At 39.6% G+C, this 27229-nt stretch overlaps 1 long non-coding RNA gene across 1 annotated transcript; it reads left to right on the top strand.

Moving 5' to 3' along the window:
• The first annotated feature begins 129 nt into the window (after window positions 1-129).
• Window positions 130-8187, top strand: LOC141148451 (uncharacterized). Its single transcript, XR_012245218.1, has 3 exons — window positions 130-794; window positions 3768-7797; window positions 7887-8187. It is a non-coding gene; the product is annotated as an uncharacterized lncRNA (long non-coding RNA).
• The last annotated feature ends 19042 nt before the right edge of the window (window positions 8188-27229 follow it).

The following is a 27229-nucleotide window of genomic DNA, read 5'->3' as shown; positions in this document are numbered from 1 at the left end:
TGATTAAAGTGAAACAGATGTTAAAGAGGCTTGTATATCTACTCTAGCCCCCACTCTTAGGAAGGAGGAGAAAGGGGAGTGTATGGGAGGGTTTGTGGTTTGGAGGGTTTGTGTTTGGGCGCGAATTTGAAAGACTGAGTTCATATAGACACAAGGAATCCAGTCTTCTGCCTCTGCACACACATCTTCTGCTTCCAAGCCACATATACCTATTCAAGACACAGCTCTCCTATGCACACAGAATTCCTTCCAGGACACAAGAAGTTAATCGGCCATCTTGAAGAGCTTATTCAAAGGGAAGCACATGGTCTAATGACTTTAAGAACTTTTTTCAGATCTTTGAAACAAATGAACTATATTTGAACATTTTTTGCCTATATGAAACAATACTAATTCTGAATATGAATGTACTATTTTTGTAAGTATTTTTCAAGTTTATGTGTGTACAATAAAACACACAGTTTGATTTAAGCTGACTCAAGCAGAAATAATTCCAAAATTCGTCTCACGAGAAATCATCATTATTGAAGGCTTTTTATACAATATTAAGCCATTTATTTCATTGGCGGACGCCAGCCAGTTTCAATTGTCAGAAGTTTTTGCCACTTATTCCGTTGAACAGAGGGGAAAAAAGTGAGGAACAGGAAAAAACTTTGCAATTATTGAAAGAACCTAGAAGAATCGTTTGATTGACGTTTTTGATGATTGTGTGAAGACCAGAGGATTTTGGATACAGAAGTCTTGACAGACGGTTTAATTAGGGTCCAGCGGAAAACGGAAAAATTTTATATTCGGTGAGTACCAAAATATGGAATTTATAAATGTGTTAGCTGAAGAAAGTAATTTAGAATTTGAAGGTTTAGCCAGTCATTTTTCTGATGCTAAGTTGTGGAAATCTATGTTTCAGCAATGCCTACAGGCAAATAATGAAATTGATAAAACTAGATTTTCATTAGCTAAATCTAAGAGAAAATTAAGCAATGTGATGAAATTAATTACAGTCTTCAATGCAATGGTTTTTGATATGCCAGGAAAACAAAGGCAAAGTGTAACAGAAATTGCACAAACACAGGAGAATTTACATATTGAAAAATTAATGATTGAAAAAGATGCATTAGAACATAAAATGAATGCATTATTGGAATCGGTTAAAGAAAAAGAAAGTTGTATTGCTTTTTTAACTCAGAAAGAAATTGAACAAGAGAATGTTATAAGTTTGCTTAAAACGCAATTATTGCAAGCTCAGTCTTCTGCACATGCTCAGTGTTTAGCTTATGAACACGTGACAAAGTCAGAGGCGAGGGATAATGATGCTGATTCTGGAGTTGACTCAGTGGAGTCATTTTAGGAGGTTAATATTTCCTCAGACAATGAAAGCATGAAGTCTGTTGATTTGAATAATAGTAATATTCAACAGAAATGTAAATTTTCATCGCCATATTCTCAAAGAAAGGTATATGCAAAAAAAACTACTCTTAAATGTTTAGTTTGCAAAAGAGAGGGTCACATAGCTAGGTTTTGTGTGATGGCTAATAATAATGATATACAAAAGACGTTGTATTATCCGAAAACGATGCCAAGACGCTATGAAGTGTATTCTGTGCGCTGGTGTAGTAATTTGAGGTATAGAGGCCATAATAATCAAACTAATTTCCCTTTTAAGACCCAAATGCAAAGATTGCAAACTACAAATAGTCCATTAAGACAGGAAAGGTATCACTATGTATCATATAACACTGTGAAAAACAATGTTAGCAGTCCTTAAATGAACTGCATGGATGGTAAGGATTTTCTGGTTATTGTTTCTTTGCTATGGATAATAAGGTTATGATTTGAGGTTCAGAGATTTGGTTTTTATTTGATCTATTTTTAATACTTTCAAGGATAATCCTTTGGATTATTAATTTTTTATTAATTTTTACCAGTTATGATTATTATGATTTTAATTTTTTATTTTTTGTTCAGATGGAACATTGAGAGGTTTAGTTCACCTGATAAGGGGGTAATTAACAGCTTTGTACTTAATTAGCAAAGGATGCAGATTTGTTTGGAGAATTAGTGATTTTAACCTGAATATGGTCAAAATTATGTTGTGGAAAAAACAAATATAAGATTTTCCTTCGTTTTCAGAGAATTAAAAGGTGGATCTATCTTTTGAGTTCTCATCGGGTGATATAATATCTATATTTTGTTTATGATAACTGGATCTAATATCATGACTTAGATGGATTTTCTATATTTTAATGTACCACAACACCTACAGGTGGAATTCACTAAATTTAACTATGACAGTTTAGATCACATTGGTAAGCAAAAATTGCTTGAATTTCTTAAAGAGAAATTCTATTTGGACAAATTGAAAGAGACAGTAGATAGAGTAATTAAATCTTGTCTAATCTGTGTACAAAGATATTTTAATTATTGCTAGGATGTTGATTAATCATGTTTTTCTAGTTTGAGGTATACTAGCAAATCCCAGTAGTGGCAGAGGATTCCATTTTATAGGTAAAATCATGCAGGTAATGTGTAACATCTTGGGAATAGGACAGAGATTTCATGTATCATATCATTCACAGTTTGCAGGTACAGTTTTTTCAGTTACAAAGTATTCTTCATTTGAATTATTGACAGGAAGAATTTACTTTGTCACTTGTTTCACAATGAACTATTGTTGGCAGTATACAGCAAGGATAGTTAGTGTCCCTCTGAAGTGTATTATACTGCAATGCTTGTGATTTGAGAAGGGATATTAGGATGTTATTTAAAGGTATTGAATGTCATTCAGGAAAGATATTTCTTTTTGGTATTTTGTGCTCCTTTTGCATAAGAGTGTATTGGTTATAGATGATACAGGACAATTTGAACAGAATTGTGTTACATGCAGTTACTTGTATGAAAAAAATGGTCCTTCCACACATTTTTAAGTTTGAGTTAAAAGATCATAATTTCTTATTTTACAATATTCCTTGTTTAGGAGATTACTAAGAGACAATTTGTATATATACTGATATGTAGTATTTGTTTTAGAAGTTTAAAGAAACTTGTATTGTATAAGTTAAATGGTTACTCACAGAGCTCATAGCCCCACCCTTAGGAATTTGAGAGTGATGTGACACCCACTTTTTTAAAAAGGAGGGGGGAATACTCATTGAGAGTCTGCATCTGTGGGACTACAAGACAAAAAAGAACCTTTCTGAATAAGAAAAGGAGGGGGTTTGTTTTTTTGGGAGTAGAATGCCTGTAACAGAGTTTTTTGTCAGACATGCATTCCAGCAGATGTTGCAACAGACATTCACTCCAGTATACACAAGACATATACACAGTATGAGAATTGCTGTTATATCCACACACACATATCTTATTCTTGTAACATTTTGTTATTTTATTATTAAAACCAAAATTATCTTTTATTCAAGATAAACGGTTTATCAAGATTAATAATTAAGAATGGAAAGATTTATTTAAATCAAAAATTAGATGCTGTTAGCATAAGTTTATACAGAAAGAAAATGGTGATCAAAGAGTTGCCATGTGTAAGGTCACACCCAGAGATGGTGAGATACACGTCACAGGCAGAATTAAAGGTTCAGGAGAAGTGGACCATGGCAAAGTAATTGGGAAGGTCCATTTGACATCTTGGATGTTCAAGGGACAATGGTACTAGTTCAAGGATTTCTCAATTTAGTGAAAAAGCATGTATAAATAAAAATGTGGGTATAACAAATGTAATATTCTGAGATAAATGATGCTGCTTTTATTTTTCCTAGGAATGAATTATATTTCACTAACCTGGAGGAATCATGGATTCTAAAAAAGAAGAAAGATGACAGTTCAACAAAAGAAAGTGTTAAAGAGAGAAGATTTATCATCATCACAGGATTCATCTTTTTCCTAGTGACAATTTTATCTGTGGTAAAATATATCACAAACTGTTCCAGCTATGCAGAGGTTAACAGGATTGAAGAATTACACAACAAAATCATTACATTATTCAGAGACAAAAGAGATCTAGACACTGATATCAATATAGATGATAAAAGTGATAAAGACATTGATATTAATACAGAGGACAAGAGTTTGATCTTAATACAAATGACAGAATATAATTCTAGATATGTTGATATTAATACAGCTGAAGAATTTTATGGATATGTATTTGTAGGACAGGGATATGATTGCTGTATAGAATTATATTTCATTCATAGTAATAATGTTGAGGTAAACGTTAAAATAGAATCCAAAACAAATTTTGTTAAAATGCTGGGATCTTATAGGTTAAACAACAGAACCCGGAACTTTTAAATGTAATATTTTGGGAAGGAGTTTTTGGTCAGTATTTGTAAAAGGTAACAATCTTTGAACATTTTTGAAGATAATGATAGTTTGCATTTGATATGTAAAACAAAAATATATGTACCTCAAGATTCATTGGTAACTTGGAAAAGGAACGATGAATTTTTGGGAAGTTTTCTTCACAGTTCTACTATGATAATTCATAAAGGAATTTATGGTAGTGTGAATTGGATCAATAATACATTTGTTTATCAACAAATGAGAGTATCTTTGAATGATACTGGTATATATGAATGTTGCATATCAATAGTAAATTATCCAATGAAATGTGCGAAGGCAAGTGTTGTTGTAAGGTCTCCTAGGAAAACTCCATGTGTTGGTAAGAAAAGTGTCTCAGCAAATCCATTTCAGATTAACCATTTCCAATCCAGAACTCTTTTGAGAGAGGGAAAGTTTGTCATTATATTGTGGAACTTTAATGTTTCAGAATGGAAAATTTCTACAAGGTTTCCACAATGTCAAGGACATTTGGTTAATATGGAATTGGGTATTGAAAGATGGTTTGGAATTAATAATAGAAATCATAACAGAAATAAGCGTGGTATTGTTGAAGGTATTTTAGGAGGGATTGGCACAATTGGGAGTATTACTAATAGTATGGACATTAATACTTTAAAGTCTGATCTTGAGACAGCTGGTTTAGTGGGTAGTAACGGGATTAAAATACAGAGAAATTTAAATGAAATTTTAGAAAATATGGTTATTAAAACAGCTAATATAATGGGTCAATCTATTTTACATCTTCAAAATATTACTCTTGATTTAATGTTAAGTGAACAACATTCTCATATTGCCAGAGCATGTTTAGAGATCCAGACTGAATATTCCACTAATTTTAAAATAATTGCACAAGCATTTCAGAGTGGAATAACCCCTCTTGGCATTTTACAGAATTTACCCAGAGAATATGTATATGCTATAAATCATACAGATTTATGGGTAAATAAATGGATAGGATGTAAACAGGATGTTTGTTATAGTTCTTCTATGATTCCAATAGCAGGACAAGAACAAATTTTGGTTCCAATCACTGTCTTGGGATTACTCGTCAGCAATACACAATTATTGTATTATAAATTACAGTATACAGATTTTGCATTTAACAATGAAAATTCTGAATTAGAACAATTAGATTTGTCATCATGTTTACAATTTCAGTCTAAAGTTATATGTTTACCTAATCAAGATAAAAGTATTTTTCATTCTTGTTATCATAATCATACATTATGTTCAGCAAGAATAGAAAAAGTTGAAACAATTTCTGAATTAATTACTCGTGTAGATAAAAAGAAAGTTTGTTTCCAGATCATGTCAGATACAGAAAGGGTTAAAACTTTTTTCTCTTCTTGTACAAATACAGAAAACCTAAATCAAGGCTTGTATTGTATAGAAGGAGACATTGTAGCAATAAGTATTAATGGGTTTAGAACAAATTTAACAAATATGCTTATGAAAAATATAAGTGCTCTTCCCACACAATATAATATATCTCAGATAGATGAATTTCCTTGGGAAGAATGGGCAAATGTAATTCATAAGGATAAAGGTTTATTGATAGCTTTGGCTAAGGAACTTCAGAATGCAGAAATATTGTTTAAACATGAACAAGGTAATTTGCAAGAGATATCTCATCAATGGTCAGAATTTTCAGGAAGTAATTGGTGGAAAAAATTCAGTAATAGTGTATCAATTTGGGGAAAAACTTCAATAACCTCAGCAGCAGGAAATATTTTATCACATCCTATAGTTATTCTTTTTATTATTATTATGTTATTCATTATATTCATTCATTATATTTCAGTTATGTTTGATGTTTAGAATGAAAAAATTATATTATCGAATTAGAAATGAAATCAAGAAAGGAGATGATTTATTGCAAAATAAACTTAAGAGAAAGATGGGTTTTGGTATTGCAGACTCGGTTGGTGATGGAAATACATTTGGAGTTATTGGATCAGTCAGTATGAATGGGACATGTATGTTATGAATGGATAAAATATGATTGTTATTCATATTTCAGAGGGGAATGTTATATTCTCAATATCTAAATTTTAATTGGCTTTATTAAAAAGAATATGCATTTTCCATATTTGTGTGAGTGATAGGACTTTGAGCTAGTGATATCCAGATGACGACTCACTGACTGAAAATGCAGGTCCCTGTCAGAATTTGATGGATTTTGTAAATAATATATGTATGGGTTGAAAATCTTCCTATGTAACCAATACTCTGTTTGATTTATGCGTTTATGTTTTAAGTGGTCTTATAGGCTCTCTCACATATATCCTGTTTCATGTTTAGAGGGTTGGTTAAAGTGAAACAGATGTTAAAGAGGCTTGTATATCCACTCTAGCCCCCACTCTTAGGAAGGAGGAGAAAAGGGAGTGTATGGGAGGGATTTGTGTTTGGGCGCGAATTTGAAAGACTGAGTTCATATAGACACAAGGAATTCAGTCTTCTGCCTCTGCACACACATCTTCTGCTTCCAAGCCACATATACCTATTCAAGACACAGCTCTCCTATGCACACAGAATTCCTTCCAGGACACAAGAAGTTAATCGGCCATCTTGAAGAGCTTATTCAAAGGGAAGCACATGGTCTAATGACTTTAAGAACTTTTTTCAGATCTTTGAAACAAATGAACTATATTTGAACATTTTTTGCCTATATGAAACAATACTAATTCTGAATATGAATGTACTATTTTTGTAAGTATTTTCCAAGTTTATGTGTGTACAATAAAACACACAGTTTGATTTAAGCTGACTCAAGCAGAAATAATTCCAAAATTCGTCTCACGAGAAATCATCATTATTGAAGGCTTTTTATACAATATTAAGCCATTTATTTCAGTATCAAACATTTTTCTTTCGGCCTCTAGAACACCATTGTTTAGGCTATATGCATTTTCACACATTTTTTTGGGCCTACTTGGATGCCAAATATTTGTTTTTGTAGATGGGTTTGTTACTAGAATGAAATGCCAACTAGATTGTGTGTAAGGAAGGGACACTGAGCAGCTGTTTTCACATCTGGACACTGGAGCACTAGTGTGGGAACCCAGAACACCATTTTTATTAGGGGGGCCACACAGGTGCTCCAGTGTATACTATAGGGGGGGCTACATCTGTGAAGCTTGTACCAAACAGGTAAAGTATTGCAGCTTGACAAAGGCCAATAAAAAATATACATCTTGGAACTTGGCTAAAATAGACAATTGTACCCCACTTCCAAGCAATGTTTCCTATTTCTAGTTCTGCCATCAAATATCTGTGTGCTAATTATACCATTTTTGTTTTACATAGAGGAGAAAAGACTCGGAGGACACCCCTCATCCCAGGAGAACACAGACCACCCACCTATGGAAGAAGGTGAAATACCCCAAACCCAAGAAGAAGAGCAGGAGGAAGAAGAAGATGTGGTGGAGATTGGCACCACAACAGGTGAGTGTCTGCGACCACAGGCTCAGGTAAAAGAGATGGATGGTGGCAGATTTTTGAGACCTTTTTTTTTTTTCTTTATCTCTTTTTAGGTGATCGTGATGTGAGGGATAGAGAACGCTTTACTTCTGAAAGTGCCCAGATCCTGATCGGGGAGATCATGGGGTGTAATTCCGAACTGCAAAACATCCAGCAAAAAATCAATGATGTGATTAAAAAAATAATAACATCATTGATGTTTTGGGGCGAATTTAAACCCCACAAAATCACTTGTTTTATTGTGGTCCAATCTTTTAAAATGTTTTGCAATGTTTTGAAAAGCCAAATTTGGAGGATGCATACAGTGTGCCAACATGTGCTATCTGCCATCACGGGAGATCAATGGACGCGTTTTGGGGGTGCAACCCCTTCCTCAATTGTAAAGTAGCATTGAGGAAGGGCTTGCTCCCCCAAAGCACGTCCCTTGATCCCCCCTGATGGCAGATAGCACATGTTGACATTCGTAAATTGGTGTGCATCTTCCAAATTTGGCTTTTCCAGGGGTGATTTCCCCCCATCTGAACGCTATATCAAACCCAGTTCCTAAATACTGATGTCTGATATAGCCTTCAGGTTTTACCTAATGTGAACTTTGTAAGTTCAAGTTTTTTGGCTTTCTTGTTGGTTTTACACAGGCCTGTTTTATCCGAAATGGATATTTCGATTTTTGACTACTGCAAAAATTGTTATACAACAAACATGTTGGTTTGTTTTAAAAACCTTTGGTAAATGCACATGTGATTGTGCAGGTATAAAAAAAGTGGCTTACCCAAGAATGTGTGGATTATTGTCTCAACACTACAACACTTTTGGGGTGATGTAGTTGCTGTTTTATGCAAAAATGGGGGTTATTTCCTAAGGACAAATCCACTTTACACTACAAGTGCAGGTTCAGTGCAGTTGCAAGTGCACTTGGAGTGAAATGTGTTTTTGCATGTAGGAAATACCAGCCAACAGTGCTTTGTATAATAAGGTTACACAATCACGACATTTTCTGGACTCCACACATTTCTGTCAGGGTCAGCTAAAACAAACACAAGCAGTAAATGTCCACAAAGAATTTCTTTTTTTTTTTTTTATTTGAAAAAGGCTTCACATATTGTCTGGCATATTGATAGCCCCTGCAAAGAACTCCAGGTAGCGTAACCGGACATCACGGGCACTCAGGGAGGGCAAGCCAGGACGGCCACTTTCAAGCGCCGTCGGTGTTGTTGGATGTAGGATTCCGGCCTCAGGCCCAACTGAGCCAGCATAGTTGGCAGAATGTTTTCTTAAAAAATTATGGAGAACACAGCACGCCAGTATTATATGGTTCAGTTTATACTCCGCCATATGGATGGGTGTCAGAAATAGTCGGAACCGGCTGGCCAGGATTCCAAATGTGTTCTCCACCACTCTTCGGGCTCTGGCCAGCCGGTAATTAAAAACCCTCTGTTCCGGGGTGAGGGTCCTCATCGGGAATGGAATCCCCCAGCGCAAACGCTTCATCAGCAACGAACACAAATGGGAGACCTTCCACATTGTCCTCTGGAGTTGGCAAGTCCAAGCTGCCATTCTGGAGACGCCTGTAGAACTCCGTCTGGGCGATCACTCCACCATCGGACATCCGGCCATTCTTCCCCACGTCCACATACAAGAAGTCGTAATTAGCCGACACCACCGCCAACATCACTATACTATTAAACCCCTTGTAATTATAATAGTACGACCCCGAGTTGGGTGGTGGGACGATGTGGACATGTTTCCCATCAATTGCCCCTCCGCAGTTAGGAAAGTCCCACCGCTGGGCAAAGTGGGAGGTCACAGTCTGCCATTCCTGTGGCGTGGAAGGAAACTGTTGAGGAAAAAACAATAAACATTACTATTTTTTCACAGAAACATGGCAAGCAGATTATACACAAACATTATGGGGCAACCTCCAGATAGCATTTATTAAGGGGAATTTAACAACGCCAAAGTATAAGGTACACCTATCATATTCCCCCTCCCCCCCTCTCATGGGCCATTTCTAACATTGTAGGGGGGGAACTCTTGGACAGGTAACCCTCTTCACTTCATTGAGAGATGAATGCCTAAATAATGGGTATTACTTGGAACAGCCCCTCCTTAGTTACACTATTGGCAGCCCACTGGACAGGTAAGAAGTGTCATAATACAAAGATATAAATACACACTGTACACATTTGAGGACATTTGGACATTCTGCTATTACAAAAACTTTAAACAGTACCATTGAAAAGTATACAGGCAGGCCCTTGCACTACATGCTTTGGGGAATTCATTCATAAATCTGAGCACTAAAGAGGTGGGTATAGTGTGTATGGGTTTGGCAAAGTCAGCAGATAGATGATTGAGGATAGATAGAGAATTGGAATCAGCTGACTCAGCAGTTGGGGGAGGGAGGGTTACTAAAAATTATTTGGGGACACCACAAAAAAAAGCCTCTGCCACTCTGCCTGAATTTAAATAAAAAATAACATTACCAAACATTTTAGGGGGTGTTTGGGGTAAAGCACTACTATGGAGCTGATAAAATACATTGTTAAGTGACTACATGAGGTGAATATAGGGCAGGAGACACCATGCTGGGGAGGTTAGTGAAGGGCAAATATGTATGAAGGACCGAAAATAATAATTACATAAAATTCCAGCATGCATGAGGACAAAGGGGACATTCACAGCATATTACAATCATGGTAATTAGGGAATGAGGAGAGAAATAAAATATATTATCAAACATTCAATACAATAAAATGTGATATAAAAGGATAAAAATCTTACCTTCATATATTCCTTCTGCAGGACCTGTATGATGGCAGAACAGGTCTCTGGGATAATGATCCCCAGAGCCTGGGGGGAGATGCCTGTCGAGAACTTTAAGTCCTGCAGACTTCTCCCTGTGGCCAAATACCGCAAGGTAGCGACCAACCTCTGCTCCGGAGTGATGGCTTGCCTCATGCAGGTATCCTGCCTGCTGATATAGGGGGTCAGCGAAGCCAACAAACGGTGAAACACGGGGTCCGTCATCCTGAGAAAGTTCCTGAAATCATCAGGATTATTCTCACGGATCTCACGGAGCAAAGGCATATGAGAGAACTGGTCACGCTGAAGCAACCAATTCTTGGTCCATGAACTCCTCCCCACCCTGTTCATGGACTGGACTTGTGTCAAGGTCAGGACCCCAACACCAAGCCCCCGCACAGCACGAACTCTACGAGGAGTACGCATACGAAACATGGCTAGAAAACAGTCGGCTACTCAGAACGAAGTAACAGAACGCACTGAAGAACAGCAAGGCCTGTGAAGAGCGACCTGAAAAACAGCAACAAGCAGGCAAGATCACACAGGAAACTCTGATACGAACTGACTGCACGCACTGAAGAGCAGATACAAACCCACAAGCACAAACTGAACGGCAGAAAACGATCTGAAAGCCACGAGTCTGAAAAAGCGCGAATCGTCTCTCACCAAACTTTTACTAACACGAGATTAGCAAAAGGAGCCCAAAGGGTGCCGCGCTTGGTTCTGAACCGGCCTTTTCTAGTCTCGTCGTACGTGGTGTACGTGACCGCGTGGTGTGCGACCGTGTGTAGGCAAAACAAGTTTGAGCCAACATCCGTCGGAAAAAATCCTAGGATTTTGTTGTCGGAATGTCCGAACAAAGTCCGACCGTGTGTACGCCCTATTAGAGTGATGGAAGTATACTTAATCAATAAATAAAGGATATTTCACAAATTATAAAAAACAAATGATGCATGTGCCAAAGTGAAATGTTATTCACTAAAATGAATCTCCCAGAGTGAAGTATATCCAAAACGTGCAAATGATCAAATAAATGTTTTAATACAAAGATATTTCATAGATATTTATTCACATTGCACATAGGTTGGACGTGTCTTTTTTCGACCTCACCTACTATGTAACAATGTAACATTATAATAGTGGCTAGTATGTGCATAAGTGCCTGTAACTAATCAAGATACAAAATTGTGCAACTTAAATTCATACGTTGATACAATTAGGAATTGAGGCTGGGTATAAGGTTGGTTGATTAAGGAAGTATGTGTGCCTTATTATTAATTACCTGAGTGCCTTTCCCAGCCTTACCTAGTTACACATTTACACATACTCACTTTATATATGCTACTTATCATTATATTTTTTTTTGTTGTCACTCATTGTTTGATTATTTCAGTTATGATTTGATACACTTATCACATGCCCACCTTGTTACCACACCCACTAGTGGGACACATATATATATATATACAATTAGTAAGGTTGAATAAAGACACCAGTCCAACCTGAGTGAGTACACACTCACATCAGTCCCTACCCTCAAGGAGCCCACAATCCAAGGTCCCCAACTCATATTCATATACTAGGGCCAATTTTTGGACAGAAGCCAATTAACCTACCAGCATGTCTTTGGAGTGTGGGAGGAAACCGGAGGATACCCACGCAGGCACAGGGAGAACATGCAAACTCCAGGCAGGTAGTGTCATGGTTGGGATTTGAACCAGCAATGCTTTTTACTGCTAGGTGAGACTGCTACCCACTACACCACTGTGCCGCCCAGTTGGTTCATAAGCTTAGCACCTGCATATTTTTCATAACCTTTTGGTATTTACTCAGTGGCTATAGGGTAGCGACAATCACCTAATTTTTTATACTTTGGATATCCATGCCTTTATGAGTCGGTGTCGCTGACATCCGGGTCCACCGGTTCCAGTAAAAGTGTTTCATCTCATATACTTAGCGGGGACTCACCATCCTGGATGTTTCGTATTTCAGCCATCTCATTCTACTTGTTTGAAGATTATCACTTCATAGTTGTGGACTCCCATCCCATTTTCCTTTTTAGGACTGGATTCATTTTATGAAACTTATTTTCACATCATTTATCCCACAATGATGGACTTCATCACTATATTAGATGTATACTAGAGTTTTTTTCACTTCACTGTGTTATCTTTTCTTAGCGCTACATTTCACTTACTTTACTACAGCACATTCTGACACTTGCCTGAGTCACTTGCTTGCAGATCCAGGCCGGGGTCCCAAGAGCACGATCACAGCCCAGCACAAGCTTTTTATTTCCTCTCCCAGCATTCCCCTCTCCTACTCCAGGCGGCTAGTATTTGTAGTCTATTACAGTCCAGCCTGAGTGTGAAACCTGAGTCCTGGGACTACAGCTCCCAAGATGCTTTACTTTTCTCCCTGGTGTTGATCACTATGCTGGCAAGATGTGTTAACATAGAGTTTTAGCTGAGCACTAGTGGGAAGCAGTCTTACTGTAGCAATGCTGCAGAGTGTCTCCTGACAAGCAGGCAATATCAGCCAGCTCCTGGCTACACGTTTCTAACTGTAGCCCTGGGGCACACTCCAGTAGTGTAACTGATTCCTTTTTCCTCTGCAGACTCAGGGTCAATCACCCTTTCAGTCACTTTTGGTACTGGACACTCTTCAGTTAGGGCATCCCCTTGTCCCATTCCTGTTCAGACTCTCCTGAGGGATCCCAATCCTCCTCCTCTAGCAATTCAAATCCATCCCCAAACTTGGGTGACCCCAGGTCTGTCCCCTTCTCATTCTCTTTCTCCTGAGACTCACCTGGTGCCATCGCAGCATCTGGCTTCCCAGGTGCTCTATCTCTATATGGGCTTCTCCCATATAGTGCTAGACGTTGTGTCTCCTTCCCTAGAGCAAATCTATGCCCCTGACCAGAGGTATAGCTGGCTGTCTTCTGTCCTGGCCCTAAAGACAACTCGGCCTTACCCGCGCTAAGTGCTGATAGATTTGCTGACAGCCTCTTGCCCTGCTGCAGCTTGTCCAGACAGTTCTGCCATTTCAGTGCAGAAACTGCTGTCCCAATTAACTCTTAGTACATTTGGTGGTAGATCTAGCAGTGCTTCTCCACAGTGATCACAGCAATTCCATGCCTCTATTTTAGCGGTTACCTACCTGCACTGCCCGCAGGCTATTGCAATGTGCTCAGACCCCTTTGTGGTACATAGGGCCAAGCACTCTTTGTGTGCCAAGTGCACTCCTGTATCAGTGAGCCACTCCTCCTGCAGCACTGCCAGCCAGTCTGGATACCTCCGAGCAGTATCACTCTGGGTAGTTGTCACGATCTGGTAACCAAAAAATCAGATGTGTGCCGCCATCTTGGTGCTTTCACGTGTTGCCCACATGCTGAACGCTCCTTCTCCCGCGTCTGCACTCTACCTGTGCAGCTCTGAACTCCACCTCCAGTCTCTTTGACGCCAGAGCCTCTCTCGCTCCACCCACCCAAACTCTTTACAGTCCACTAGAAAATGCACCCGCCTGGCAGCGGTTCTATCTAACAGAATAACCTTGCCCCTATAACACACTATTGCATCAATCCTCTTCTGTATCCACATACACTAGACCGTCCACAGAACATGCCAAACTCCAATCCTCTCATTGGTTGCTGATAGCAACGGCTGCATACACTAAAGAGAAATCCCAGACGGGCCCACACATGTAGTGCTCACCTCCAAAAGGGCCTGCTGATTAGCCCCAGGTTCTTTTCCCAGGTTAGTGAAACAGCAGCCAGGTACACAGCAACAATCACTTTTTCTGGCTCACTGAACAGTCTAGGGGTTTGTCTTTTTGAGATTTGTTGTTGAAAAAAATTGAATGGGGCAAAGGGAACTGTGGGATACTCCAGTAACACTGTTCAGCAATAAGAGGACACTCTCAACTTTGTCAAAGCTTCTTAGCCCAGTTCCCAGTTGCAGCTAAGGCAATGAGCAACTCTGAGATACTATAAGGATTGCCCTAGTTAAGCAAGAATTAGCACCGATGCACAAGGGATAGTAACAGCAAACAGTCACCAGGATCCTAGACTCGAGTCTGTACTCTCAATGTCCTTGGATACTTGGATGCCTCCTTCCAATATCAGCCAGACATACACCCACAAGCCCTCCAGACCAGACTCCAGGTCAAATCCCTTGATTAGTTCCAGAGATTCTTGATAAAATAGGTCCCCCAGCTCTGGCATAGCTGGGACCCCGATAAGGACAGGTAGAAAATCAGCTGTGATGCCTAGAAGGACAGCAGCCCTTCAGGCTGGGAACTTCTCCTCCTGGAAAAGAACAGGGCTGCTCCAGACCCCAGACTATTTATGTACTCCCCAACCATCTAGTAGGCACCCTCCCAGAGGAATTGGTTGAGATAACGTAAATATTCAGGCTGCCAATTTGCCTTTTCCTGCCCACTACATTCTAGAATCCACCAGAAGAAACGGGGAACTAATCAAAACTGCATCCAGTGAAGTCCAGAACAACCCAAAGCAATCACAAACTGCTCCACTGATTGCAGAGGAGCCAAAAACAAAATGTAAACACACAAATGTAACAACCTACCTATCTAAGAGGGTGTTACACTCATTAGGTTTGGGGGGGGCTGCAGAGGATGTATTACTTTTCTTACCCCTGCTTTGCTCAGCTCTGGGGCTCTTCTTCCTCTTGTACTCAGGGCTGGGGGAGGTCCCTCAGAGTCATCACGTACAATAAAGGGCTATTAACCTTGTATTGTACATGAAGGAGGCAGAAGTCCGACCATGGCCAAGAAAGCATTAGAGAGGAGGCTTAGCAGGATTAGTGGGACCTCAGGAGGGACCCTGATGAAGCAAGCAATGGGGTAAGCATTCCATCTTACTCATTCACCCCTACACTACAAGCGTAGATTTTGTCTAGATCCTGGAGTTGAACATTAAATGGGTACCACTTGAGAGCTGAATCAATCCCCTGCATATATCTCATCTATATAACACAACCTCTATTTTACCCCTGCCATTCTCTTGGCAAGTACAAATTACTGTTATTAATATTCCGAGTTTATATTATCTTTAAACGATATCATAGTTATTCAACCATCATCGTAATCTAATAAGAAATAGCCCAGTTTCTACTTTTGTTGTATTTTCCTTAACCAAGAAGCGCCCTGGTTATCATCAAAAATCATTTGGCTGGCCAAAGACCAGAGCACTTTTTGTGATTCGGCACTGCGTCGCTTTAACTGACAATTGCACGGTCGTCGTGCGACGTGGCTCCCAAACAAAATTGGCGTCCTTTCTTTCCCACAAATAGAGCTTTCTTGTGGTGGTATTTGATCACCTCTGCGTTTTTTATTTTTTGCGCGATAAACAAAAAAAGAGCGACAATTTTGAAAAAAACGCATTATTTTTTACTTTTTGCTAAAATAAATATCCCCAAAAAATCTATAAAAATTTTTTTTTTTCCTCAGTTTAGGCCGATACGTATTCTTCTACATATTTTTGGTAAAAAAAAAAAAAATCGCAATAAGCGTATATTGATTGGTTTGCGCAAAAGTTATAGAGTCTACAAAATAGGGGATAGTTTTATGGCATTTTTATTAATAATTTTTTTTTTTACTGGTAATGGCGGCGATCAGTGATTTTTATCGTGACTGCGACATTGTGGCGGACACGTCGGACAATTTTAACACATTTTTGGGACCATGGGCATTAATACAGCGATTAAAAATGCACTGATTACTGTAAATTGTCACTGGCAGTGAAGGGGTTGTTGTGAATTCATGAAGAAACATATTTTATATTTCCTGGCAGAAACATGAGAGATGCTTAGGCCTCAAACAGCAGATGAACTGTTGCCTTTTTGACCTTTAGGACAAAATGGACGTTCTCATGTTTGAACAAGCCCTTCTCTACTTCTTCAAATATTGAAGACTTTTACAAGCATGTATTCTAAAGGAAACTGTTGGAATAAAGGCTGCCCTCGTCACAAAACAAGGAGATATTTACATAGTATGGGGAATAAACAAAAGCTGCCACAGGACACAAGGTTATATAGACTTTTCTCGCAAGAGATAAGCTAACTTATTGTGTTCGAGTGAAGAACTGTTTAAATAGCTAACACCTTGGCTAACAAAACTCATTGTATGAACTTTTAGGATGGTTTAGACAAACAAGTCATTTCTAAACACCCAGTGAGAACGTTCACGGTCCATCTCAACACGTTAGAGAAAGTTGAATATTGTGCCAGTCAAAAATATTTTAAAGTATCGATAAGGTTATTATAAGTCATTTTAAACTATCTATGACATTGTAGGTCACAGAGACATTATAATGTTGGCGTCTGCGGACCCAACAACTTTGCTATGAAGAAAATGGATATAAAAATGTGATTTTATAAGTAGAAGTATTTTAAGTAATGAATTAGTATTAGGAAAAACATATAATCATGATTATAATCATATAAGATTGTAGCCTACACTTAAGATAAACAAATGTTCAGTGGAGGTACCAGAAGTTATACAGGTATCCATATAGATAATCATTTTTATGTGGTATTGATGAAATATATAACAATGTGTGTATTTCCTAGATAGACCAGTTTTTACAGATTTACATTTATAGAGATACAGTTATATAACCAAGTTATGTAATGATGATTAATCAAACTTATACTGAGTGTATTTTACATTAGACCGAGTACCAGAATATTTAAAGGTATATACTTATCCTTACCATTATACACCTTATGAAAATAGAATGTATTAATTTAAAAGGATGGACTCAAAACACGTGTGAGACACCTGGTGGTTGAAGGTGGTATTATTTGAACTCACTAAATTTCCAGAGGAAGTTAATCATTACGTCTCCTAACCCAATGGGAAGTGAGCCACCTCCTTTTGGGCAGAGCCATTATAATTTTTATGGTCTTATTATCTGAAATGGTAATTAGAGGCAAGGAAGATGGCAGGAAGGGAACAACGAAAGGAGGAAGGGAGCTCAGGGGGAGAGCTCAGGGATCCACCCTGAAGGGGGGACACTGGGAGACAATACACTCCCAGACTGACACTCATGCACCATGCATGAATACATATCTTTACATTCATGAAAATTCCTCAACACCTAATACTTAGAACTCGGAGGTCACAAGAAGTAAATCCTCTTTAGGAGTATCCATTTTGAAACTACGGCAGCCATCTTAACTCTGGTAACCAGCCAATAGGAACTGTAGCCATCTTGGAATGTCTAATTATGTCATGTTGATTTTACCTTGTATGTTCTCTCAAATATTGATATGTTCTCTCAAATATTGATGTATTGAATATTTTACAGTGGATAATCATTCTCCCGAATCAATAACCGCCTTGTAGATTTTTCTCTAAAGATTCAAATTTTTCATTATATTTTTCTTTTTGCATAGTTGCCACATTTATTGACAAAACAAACGTCTAATTTATTTCACAATTTTAACCACTTACTTACCTGCAGCAAAGTAAGGGTTGCACGTGTGAAATACAGACGTTCTGTTTTATTGTCAAGTTCATAAGGTTATTGATTCTACTGAGAAGTTATCATAGTGGTATTAGGTCATAGGGATGGTACGCCCATTTTGCAAGTGTTTTTATTGATTTTCAAGACGTTCATGTAACCCAATCGGTATCGTAAATTCATGTGATTATTTGTGTTTGTTTACCAATAAATTTCTATTTCGTATGACCACACGTCTCGTGAATAAGTTTCACAAGCATAGACTGTGTCATATTGATTGATTTTGTATCTTAAAAATATCTTCGTTAAAAAATTACTCAAGGATAATTATTGTGCGGGAAACCTGTCCTTAAAAAGGCACAACTTATTCTGACTGAATATTCACGACATAATGGAGGCACTGCTGAGCTAACGTCGATGTTTTGTACAAGATCAATCATAGTTATAGTGGTGACATACATAATATTTTGCATGAAATTATTAATTATTAATTAAAAAAATGTTTTTTATTTTATGTCAAAATGTCTGGTCAAAGTGAATTTTATGTTGATGGGGATTATCAAGAGTCAGCCCTTAGTGGTAGTATGAGCACTCAGGAAGAATTGATACAGGTACAGGAAATGTTGGAAATAATTTATAAAATGGAAACGGCGGATCAAGCTGGAAAAAGTTTGTCTAATGAGTCTGATCTAAAAGTATTTGTTAAAGGCCTTAGAAACCACGCCAATAATTTAAAAAAGGGCATGTGGACTGTAGGATGGCAAATCCGTGGACTCACAGACAGATTCCCTGAGGTAAAGGGAATAAAAAGGTGTGATCGCCTTCTTGTGGAATTATGCCTTATCCTGATGTATCTTCATAATGAGTTTAAATATCAAAGTACCCAACAGAGGAATGATATCTTAGATTTTCTAGATAAATTTGAACAATCAGAAAAAGACGCTAAAATAATTATGGACGGACTTCACCAAATAAGTAAAAAGTGGGAACAATTAATAGAGCAGAGGGAGAGTTTTCTGCAGGAAAACGAGTCTCCTGACGAAAATTGCCGAGTAATAGGCAGTGGAAATTTAGGAAGTTGCCGAGTAATAGGCAGTGGAAATTCAGGAAGTTGGCAGGAATCCCTAATTAAGCAATTAGAAAAATTAATAGAACAAATGAAGTTTATGCCCCAGGGTAATACTCAGATACGCATCCCTGAAAGGGACGAGTTTGACAGTACTTCAGAATCTGACTCTGAATCTGATTCTGACTCTGATTCTGAATCTGAAGGTTGGGAGTCAGACGATGAGGAGGAATCAGAAAAAGAATCAATATCCTACCCCAAGCCATCTGTAGAGCAAAGGGGGGTAAAAAGTGAAGCACCACACGAAAGGGGATCTAACCAGTTTTCTTTGGGATCAGAGAAAAAGACAGACACCCCTAACCAAGACACAGCAGAAATAATAAAATTTGTAAATGATGCTATCCCAGTCTTTAGTGACGAGTCTGACAGTACTTCAGAATCTGACTCTGAATCTGATTCTGAATATGAAAGTTGGGAGTCAGACACTGAGGAGGAATCAGAAAAAGAACCAATATCCTACCCCAAGCCATCTGTAGAACAAAGGGGGGTAAAAAGTGAACCACCACATGAAAGGGGATCTAACCAGTTTTCTTTGGGATCAGAGAAAAAGACAGACACCCCTAACCAAGACAAAGCAGAAATAATAAAATTTGTAAATGATGCTATCCCAGTCTTTAGTGACGAGTCTGACAGTACTTCAGAATCTGACTCTGAATCTGATTCTGAATATGAAAGTTGGGAGTCAGACACTGAGGAGGAATCAGAAAAAGAACCAATATCCTACCCCAAGCCATCTGTAGAGCAAAGAGGGGTAAAAAGTGAACCACCACATGAAAGGGGATCTAACCAGTTTTCTTTGGGATCAGAGAAAAAGACAGACACCCCTAACCAAGACACAGCAGAAATAATAAAATTTGTAAATGATGCTGTCCCAGTCTTTAAGGAAGAGGGATCCATGTGCGTTATTGACCACATCGAGACCTATGAAAATACCCTATCAGTTTTAGGCCTAGATGATGACCAGTCTAGGATTAATTTCTTGCCGTGGGTATTTGAAACCAAACACCGTAGATTCTGCGAATCTTTAAAAGGTCTGTATGGTGCTTCATAGCAAGAAATTAAACACTGCTGTCATCTAAAATTTGGCCCTTATGAAAATGTTACCGCGGCTACAGCGGCTATACCCAACCTCAGATGTAACAGTAATCAAAGCCCCAACGAAAATCTGGCTGTGCTCAAAAATGCTTCCCACGTAGCAGAAAAGGAGCCAGATCACAACCACCCTGAGTTTAATTCCACATTTTTCGAGGCCCTACCTAACTACATAAAAGTGAGTTTAGCAAAAGATTACAAAGGGGGGTGTTCACCGGAGTCGTTGGTAAAAGAGAGTAACAATTTGTATTCTATCCAACAGACTGGTGAAAACAAAAGGGGGCCTGAACCCTCGAATAAATTTGCGGATGAAATTCATGTATCTCCTAAATCATTACATGTTGAGCTTCAGGAGGAGACATACGCTGACATAGTCAGAGGAGACGTGCCAAAGAGTTTCCCCAGCAGGAGACCAGATACCCCACCAAATAGAAGGGGGGAGCAAAGACCACCTCGGGAGTATCACCCATGGGATCCTGCCCCAAAGTTTGAAAGAAACTATAGGGTGTATCTCCCACGGGTCAGATTTAAACCTAAGGGTAGACACCCTCACCAGTGTAATTGGCCCCCGGGGGCCTACACAGGTAAATAGGGAGCAATCACAGGGTAGGACACCCCAAAATCCCCGGAAAAATAGGGAGCAACTAAGGCCCAGACAACTATCCCAGAATGAAGACAGTGGTTCTGATGGGGATATGTCTGATCAAACTGAGCCAGTAGCCCCTAGAAAGTACAGAAACCGGGTTCCACGACCCAATTCTGATCAACCTGTAAGCAATGCAAAATCCAAAATCGTTCAAATTATGAATATGTTACACGGTTTTATTGCTGTACGGAACGTGAATAGCATTCTTCAAGGGGCAAATCCTGTGGCCAGCCAAGTGCCACAGAGCCTTTGAAGCGCCCATGTTAAAATAAATCAGAGGAATGCACTGAATAAAAGGTACAGGAGACAGAAGCTCTAACACCATGTTTTTCCCCAGGTCACAGTAATGAGGATCCAGAAATCCCTACCGGGGGATGGTGGTTGTTAGATATTAATTATTCTCCTATTTTTCAGTGGTCACTTCATTCCTCTGACATACACAGGTCGCTCCAAACAGCCTAATTTCAAGAAGTCGCCTAAGACGGTGATTCCAGAGGAAGACCGAATCCTAAAGACATTAATATCAGGAGGCCTAAATGGTTTGATATTTTGGTAAAAGATGAGGAGTCACCCGCATAAGGTAGTTTGATTGCCTCAAACGAATTGTATTGACACCCCAAAGGGGGGAGATTTTATTTGTTTTATTCCTCACAAGTAGAAGGTTGACTATAATGTCAAATATCTTAGTACTGACAATAAGTGTCACATGTCAAACTTAAATGTTTTAATTGTTATTATTCCAGAACCGCTACAAGTAAGCTAAAAAAAAAAAAATGGTTCTGAAGAATGTCAGTCAATCATGTCTGGTATCCACAGCTCTAAAGAAATGTCCTCATGTTAATAAGCCCTGGAGCTTGGTCTCCCATAGCAAATGTTTCATACATTGTCCTGCTATCCAGAGTGTTTAGTTAAAGGACTGATGACACAATGGAAAAAAAAAAAAGGGGCTCTGGGGAAGCCCAGGATACCAGCTTAACACTGAGATCTCAAACACAGATCATGTAAAAAAAAAAAGGAGACTATATATGTCTTTTCTAACGGAATCCATTTTCCCTTACAGGACTAAGATGTCCATGAGCCGGTCAACAGAACCGAGAGTCCAATGTGTGTGAAACATCCAGAGAAGGAACCGTATGGGGGATTCCGGAACACCACTGATGGCCAATCTACACGGACAAACCTACCAGGACGGCCAAGACCCAAAGGTGCCCGAAGTCAACGGATGACGGCCCTGAGATGCACACATCAATCACCAACCCATTTTGTGTTTTCCCTTCAAAGAATTACACCCACATGAAGGTGTCTACACCCTTTAAACATAGATCCACGATCTGGATCCATCTCCCCAACTAGAATTACAAAACTAGAAGGAAGCCATATTTCTTCAATATGTGGCCGGTGGTGAAGTCTTTCAAACGACTCCCGGCATTTGAACACTTCACAAGGGGGGATTTGTTGTGAATTCATGAAGACACATATTTTATATTTCCTGGCAGAAACATGAGAGATGCTTAGGCCTCAAAAAGCAGATGAACTGTTGCCTTTTTGACCTTTAGGACAAAATGGACGTTGTCATGTTTGAACAAGCCCTTCTCTACTTCAAATATTGAAGACTTTTACAAGCATGTATTGTAAAGGAAACTGTTGGAACAAAGGCTGCCCTCGTCACAAAACAAGGAGATATTTACATAGTATGGGGAATAAACAAAAGCTGCCACAGGACACAAGGTTATATAGACTTTTCTCACATAGAGATAACCTAACTTATTGTGTTCGAGTGAAGAACTGTTTAAATAGCTAACACCTTGGCTAACAAAGCTCATTGTATGAACTTTTAGGATGGTTTAGACAAACAAGTCATTTCTAAACACCCAGTGAGAATGTTCACGGTCCATCTCGACATGTTAGAGAAAGTTGAATATTGTGCCAGTCAAAAATATTTTAAAGTATCGATAAGGTTATTATAAGTCATTTTAAACTATCTATGACATTGTAGGTCACAGAGACATTATAATGTTGGCGTCTGCGGACCCAACAACTTTGCTATGAAGAAAATGGATATAAAAATGTGATTTTATAAGTAGAAGTATTTTAAGTAACGAATTAGTATTAGGAAAAACATATAATCATGATTATAATCATATAAGATTGTAGCCTACACTTAAGATAAACAAATGTTCAGTGGAGATACCAGAAGTTATACAGGTATCCATATAGATAATCATTTTTAAGTGGTATTGAGGAAATATATAACAATGTGTGTATTTCCTAGATAGACCAGTTTTTACAGATATACATTTATAGAGATACAGTTATATAACCAAGTTATGTAATGATGATTAATCAAACTTATACTGAGTGTATTTTACATTAGACCGAGTACCAGAATATTTAAAGGTATATACTTATCCTTACCATTATACACCTTATGAAAATAGAATGTATTAATTTAAAAGGATGGACTCAAAACACGTGTGAGACACCTGGTGGTTGAAGGTGGTATTATTTGAACTCACTAAATTTCCAGAGGAAGTTAATCATTACGTCTCCTAACCCAATGGGAAGTGAGCCACCTCCTTTTGGGCAGAGCCATTATAATTTTTATGGTCTTATTATCTGAAATGGTAATTAGAGGCAAGGAAGATGGCAGAAAGGGAACAACAAAAGGAGGAAGCGAGCTAAGGGGGAGAGCTCAGGGATCCACCCTGAAGGGGGGACACTGGGAGACACACACACTCCCAGACTGACACTCATGCACCATGCATGAATACATATCTTTACATTCATGAAAATTCCTCAACACCTAATACTTAGAACTCGGAGGTCACAAGAAGTAAATCCTCTTTAGGAGTACCCATTTTGAAACTACGGCAGCCATCTTAACTCTGGTAACCAGCCAATAGGAACTGTAGCCATCTTGGAATGGGTAGTTATGTCATGTTGATTTTACCTTGTATGTTCTCTCAAATATTGATATGTTCTCTCAAATATTGATGTATTGAATATTTTACAGTGGATAATCATTCTCCCGAATCAATAACCGCCTTGTAGATTTTTCTCTAAAGATTCAAATTTTTCATTATATTTTTCTTTTTGCATAGTTGCCACATTTATTGACAAAACAAACGTCTAATTTATTTCACAATTTTAACCACTTACTTACCTGCAGCAAAGTAAGGGTTGCACGTGTGAAATACAGACGTTCTGTTTTATTGTCAAGTTCATAAGGTTATTGATTCTACTGAGAAGTTATCATGGTGGTATTAGGTCATGGGGACGGTACGCCCATTTTGCAAGTGTTTTTATTGATTTTCAAGACGTTCATGTAACCCAATCGGTATCGTAAATTCATGTGATTATTTGTGTTTGTTTACCAATAAATTTCTATTTCGTATGACCACACGTCTCCGTGAATAAGTTTCACAAGCATAGACTGTGTCATATTGATTGATTTTGTATCTTAAAAATATCTTCGTTAAAAATTACTCAAGGATAATTATTGTGTGGGAAACCTGTCCTTAAAAAGGCACAACTTATTCTGACTGAATATTCATGACAGGGTTAACACTAGGGGGCAGTGAAGGGGTTAATGTGTGTCCTAGTACGAGTTCTAACTAAAGGGGGATGGGGACTGTGCAGGGAAACTAACAGATCGCTATTCATACTGTGTATGAGCAGACAATCTGTCAGTTCTCTGCTCAGAGAACCGGAAACTGTGTTTACACACACAGTTCCGGATTCTCCGTGTGCCCCCCGCGATTGCGGGAGCCTGGTGGTGATCGAGACCGCCGGGCACTCGCATCGGCTCGGGAAGCGAGCGGGTGGCGTGTGTCGGCATGTGGTTAAGAGAGAGTTTTTATATTTTTCAATGGATAAAGGAATGTCATTTAATAAAAAAAAATTCTGGGTTTTCTTCTAGAGACATTTCTGTAATTATTTTGACTGTTTCAGAAACCATCGTCCAGAACTCTTTTAGCCCTGGACATTCCCAGAATATATGTAATATAGTGCCCTCAGACTTCTGGTATCGGCAACAAACATTTGATACCTGTGGGAATATCCGATACAGTGCTGCCGGTGTTCTGTACCATCTGGTAAGGATTTTATACCCTCCTTCTTGGTACCTACTTGCCTATACTCTGCACTCCTCTCCTGTATATACTACCCACCGCCATACACTCCGCACTCCTCTCCTGTATATACTACCAGCCGCCATATACTCTGCACTCCTCTCCTGTATATACTACCCACCGCCATACACTCCGCACTCCTCTCCTATATATACTACCAGCCGCCATATACTCTGCACTCCTCTCCTGTATATACTACCCACCGCCATACACTCCGCACTCCTCTCCTGTATATACTACCCACCGCCATACACTCCGCACTCCTCTCCTCTATATACTACCTGCCGCCATAGACTCTGCACTCCTCTCCTGTATATACTACCCACCGCCATACACTCAGCACTCCTCTCCTGCACATAATACCCACATCCATACAGTCCGCACTCTTTTCCTGCACATACTACATTCCGCCATATACGCCACACTCCTCTCCTGTACATACTACCCACCGCCATACACTCCGCACTCCTCTCCTGTACCATCTACCCATCGCCATACACTCCGCACTCCTCTCCTGTACCATCTACCCACCGCCATACACTCTGCACTCCTCTCCTGTACCATCTACCCATCGCCATACACTCCGCACTCCTCTCCTGTACCATCTACCCACCGCCATACACTCCGCACTCCTCTCCTGTATATACTACCAGCCGCCATATACTCTGCACTCCTCTCCTGTATATACTACCCACCGCCATACACTCCGCACTCCTCTCCTGTATATACTACCCACCGCCATATACTCTGCACTCCTCTCCTGTATATACTACCCACCGCCATACACTCCGCACTCCTCTCCTGTATATACTACCAGCCGCCATATACTCTGCACTCCTCTCCTGTATATACTACCCACTGCCATACACTCCGCACTCCTCTCCTGTATATACTACCAGCCGCCATATACTCTGCACTCCTCTCCTGTATATACTACCCACCGCCATACACTCCGCACTCCTCTCCTGTATATACTACCCACTGCCATACACTCCGCACTCCTCTCCTGTATATACTACCTGCCGCCATAGACTCTGCACTCCTCTCCTGTATATACTACCCACCGCCATACACTCAGCACTCCTCTCCTGCACATAATACCCACCTCCATACAGTCCACACTCTTTTCCTGCACATACTACATTCCGCCATATACGCCACACTCCTCTCCTGTACATACTACCCACCACCATACACTCCGCACTCCTCTCCTGTATATACTACCCGCCGCCATACACTCAGCACTCCTCTCCTGCACATAATACCCACCTCCATACAGTCCGTACTCTTTTCCTGCACATACTACACTCCGCCATACACGCCACACTCCTCTCCTGTACATACTACCCACTGCCATACACTAAGCACTCCTCTCCTGCACATAATTCCCCCGCAAAACACTCCGCATGCCTCTCCCTGCACATACTACCTACCGCACTCCTCTTCTATATATACTACCCACCTCCATACAGTCCGCATTCCTCTCCCTGCACATACCACAAACCGCTATACACTCCACACTCCTCTCCTGTATATACTACCCACCTCCATATACTCTGCACTCCTTTCCCCACACATACTACCCACCGCCATACACTCTGCACTCCTCTCCTGTATATACTACCTACCGCCATACAGACCACACTCTTTTTCTGCACATACTACCCACTGCCATACACTCCACACTCCTCTCCTGCACATACTACCCACCGCCATACACTCCGCACTCCTCTCCTGTACCATCTACCCACCGCCATACACTCCGCACGCCTCTCCCTGCACATACTACCCACCGTCATACACTCCGCACTCCTCTCCTGTATATACTACCAGCCGCCATATACTCTGCACTCCTCTCCTGTATATACTACCTACCGCCATACACTCCACACTCCTCTCCTGTATATACTACCCACCGCCATACACTCTGTACTCCTCTCCTGCACATACTACCCACCGCTATACACTCTGCACTCCTCTCCTGTGTATACTACCCGCCGCCATATACTCTGCACTCCTCTCCTGCACATACTACTCACCGCCATACACTCCGCACTCCTCTCCTGTATATACTACCCGCCGCCATACACTCAGCACTCCTCTCCTGCACATAA

This window comes from Aquarana catesbeiana, linkage group LG06 (assembly GCF_042186555.1).
Source record: "Aquarana catesbeiana isolate 2022-GZ linkage group LG06, ASM4218655v1, whole genome shotgun sequence".
In the NCBI taxonomy this organism is placed as follows: domain Eukaryota; kingdom Metazoa; phylum Chordata; class Amphibia; order Anura; family Ranidae; genus Aquarana; species Aquarana catesbeiana.
Note: the sequence above shows the minus strand (reverse complement) of the source record. Positions and strands in the feature narration are given on the sequence as shown.